Source organism: Bos indicus, chromosome 21, assembly GCF_029378745.1.
Source record: "Bos indicus isolate NIAB-ARS_2022 breed Sahiwal x Tharparkar chromosome 21, NIAB-ARS_B.indTharparkar_mat_pri_1.0, whole genome shotgun sequence".
Taxonomy (NCBI): domain Eukaryota; kingdom Metazoa; phylum Chordata; class Mammalia; order Artiodactyla; family Bovidae; genus Bos; species Bos indicus.
The window spans coordinates 22,533,603-22,536,096 of NC_091780.1; positions in this window are offsets into that span (position 1 = coordinate 22,533,603).

Genomic DNA, 2,494 nt, shown 5'->3' on the forward strand with positions numbered 1-2,494 from the left:
TCTCTCACCAGCCCAACTGCATTCTGAGAGAAGGAGGTGAACTCGGAGAGAGGAAAGCCAAGAGCAGAAGCCGGGAGGCAGCCCTGAGAATATTTGAGTCTTTGGTTACTGAGGCCAGAAATAACCCTGAAGGTTTCCTTTATGAGTCAGTAAATAGTCCTTTCTTGACTAAGCTAGTTTGAATGGTAAAGTTCAGGCACTCAAATTTTTTTTTTGGTTTGGTCTTCTCTGATGGTTTTTATTCTTATTTTAAAATTTTAATTGGAGGATAACTGTTTTACAATGTTGTGTTGGTTCTGCTGTATAACAACAGGAATCAGTTATGAGTATATGTGCATCCCCTCCCTCGTGAGCCTCCCCCTCACCCGACCCTGACTCTTTTTTTAATCATTATTTTAAAGAAATTTTGCTTTGGCCACACCACATGTGAAACTCTCACTCCCTGCATAGGAAATAGAGAGTCTTAACCACTGGACCACCAGGGAAGGTCCCTAGGCATTCAAAATTTAAAAATTCCCCACTAATGCACCATTTCCATTTTAAAAAATATCCAAGCATGTGTAGACACACAAACACAGATGTATAAACACATAAACATTTGCTCATCTGTATCTTAAATATTCCTCAATGAATACATTAACTTTTTAATGCCATGTTTTAGAATGAGCCATTTAAGCTAAGCGAAAAAGGTTCAGATAACTCACATAAAAGATAATAAAATTAGAAACCAAATGAGCAACTTTCATCCTTTTTAATAATAAAAAGTAGTAAAAAAAAAAAAAAAGTTAAACTCTTTTAAGCCGAATCACTTCCAGGATGATTAACCAATTCAGCTCCTTGGTAGAAATTCAAAAGAAAGCATTTAATGCCTAGGTCTACGTGATAAAAAGAATCAGGTGATAACCAGGGATTATCACCAACTGGTATATATAGTAATGGGGTAGTTCTCTTAAGAACCCCCTCTTTACTGAAGATGGAGTTCGGCATGTCCTCATTTGAAGGGAAGCCCGAGATTTCTAGAGGGCCTCCCCACCACACCCCCCTGCCAAGATCTGGGAACCAACTTCATTTCCTGTCTCTGGTAACCCAACAGCCCTTATAAAAAGACTTTTCTGTGCACTGTGAACCTTCTGAGAAGGGCTTTGTGACCCTCAGAGGCTAACTTCTGCAAGACAGAAACTCTCTATTTAAAAATGCATGTTGAAATCATATATTCCATCACCATGGGGAGTTTCTTATTTCCTCTAACAAAGGACTTTTATTTATTTGTATGAGTATGTAAGTAATATGAAAAACTATTTGAAACACTAGAAATGTAGCTCAATAAAAAGAAGAGAGAAATCCTATCACCCATGAAAAAACCATTGTTGATATCTTACTATCCTATGTGTGTGTGTGTGTGTGTGTGATAGGAAATTTTGGCTGGGCAGAAGCTAGAGGTTGGATATCTCAGGGGAGAATAGGAGGCTCCTTCCTTTCTTTCCTTACTACATTTTCTCTTAAGTGTGTGGGCATCAGGTGTCTTTTCTTTTTTTATTCAAAGGAGGAGATTTTTGACACAGAGTTGGCTGGGGAGGAGAAAAAGCGAGGAAGACATTTTAAGGAATAGTGTGGTGTCTGCTTTATTTCTTCTTCCATTACAGTAGGCCAAGAAAAGGAGAGAACTGTGTTCCACAGAAGCTGACCTTGATCTTGGCCACTGGCAGTTCTCTTCAGGGCACAGGTGAGGCAATGCAACCCAGCGCTGGAGCAAGGGTGTGTGTGTGTGTGTGTGTGTGCGCGCGCGCGCGCGTACATGCTCAGTCACTCAGTCACGTTCGGCTCCTTGGAACCCCATGGACTGCAGCTTGCTAGGCTCCTCTGTCCACAGGGGCTTTTCGGGCAAGAGTACTGAAGTGGGTTGCCATGCCGTCCTTCAGGGGATCTTCCTGATGCAGGGATCAAACCCTCTCCTGTGTGTCTCTTGCGTTGGCAGGTGGATTCTTTATCACTGTGCGGATCCTCTGTTAATCCATGGGCGATGGTGATGCTGCCTGGTGGAGCAGCTCTCTGAATCAAGGCCGTTGCAGACAGGCCAGGGCGAGGAGGAGGATGTGGGATGCACAAAACAAGAGAAATAGTGCCATATCTGAGGATTATGGAAAAAAGGCAAGAATTTCCTGGGTGAGGGTGTGGAAGGACTCTGAGGTCTTGTAGTCTAGGAGACGAGATTTAGAGCAATGCTCTCAAACTTGAACATACATATGAATCATCTGGGGAGACAGCTTTTTAAAATTTTACTTTTAAACATCTCTTATTATTTTGATTGTTTTTCCTCCAAGGACATTAACAACAGCACTCTATTTATAGGGGAATTTTTACTTTATATTCACTTACATGGATGATGTAAAATAAACCCCAAAGATTTTTAAGCTGTACAACTTGGGGAACAATAAATATCAGATGGCATTTCTTTCTAATACAATGATTAAAGCAGCATTTTATTTTCCTATCC